Source organism: Euprymna scolopes, chromosome 16, assembly GCF_053919585.1.
Source record: "Euprymna scolopes isolate OS-2025 chromosome 16, ASM5391958v1, whole genome shotgun sequence".
In the NCBI taxonomy this organism is placed as follows: domain Eukaryota; kingdom Metazoa; phylum Mollusca; class Cephalopoda; order Sepiida; family Sepiolidae; genus Euprymna; species Euprymna scolopes.
The window spans coordinates 14,120,802-14,121,405 of NC_136497.1; the positions used below are offsets into that span (position 1 = coordinate 14,120,802).

Sequence of the window (604 nt, forward strand, 5' to 3'; positions counted from 1 at the left end):
TTCAAATCGTAAACTGCTTCGGTCATTTCCAGTTTGTTCTGTAAATTGCAATCGAAAACACGCAGGTCGATATCGATAAATAACCTAAAAGGGGCTGATATGCCGTAAAAGAAAGTAATAAAACAATCAACCATTTTGGCATTTGGCTAAAAAAACTACTTTGACACACAAAAAAAAAAAAAAACTCGGTCAGCTGACAAAACAGTGGCGTCTATAAGACAATCCAAACACGAATTCGCAGTGGTTAAGATTTATTTATTTATTTAAACTGCAAGAATTACTGGCGTGGGGATATAGCTCAGTGGTAGAGCATTCGACTGCAGATCGAGAGGTCCCCGGTTCAAACCCGGGTGTCCCCTTCAATTTTAACTTATTTTTCTTTTTTACTAAAATAGATCAGCGAAAACGATATCCATTAAGTGAATCGTACGATTGCGTTTTTCTTCGCAGAGAAATCCGTTCTAACAGATCGATATATAATCAGTACCGAATTTTGATCGTTTTGTAAATCTTCATTTCTTAGAATTATCAAGGTTTTTAGTTTTGAATGTTACAAATTCGTTCATCATCATCATGAATGCAAAGAGTTTATTGTTGGCACTCG

At 35.6% G+C, this 604-nt stretch overlaps 1 non-coding gene across 1 annotated transcript; it reads left to right on the top strand.

The window, feature by feature from the left end:
• Positions 1–287: 287 nt before the first annotated feature.
• Trnac-gca (transfer RNA cysteine (anticodon GCA)) lies at positions 288–359 on the top strand. The gene has a single exon. It is a non-coding gene; the product is annotated as a tRNA-Cys (tRNA).
• Positions 360–604: the final 245 nt, after the last annotated feature.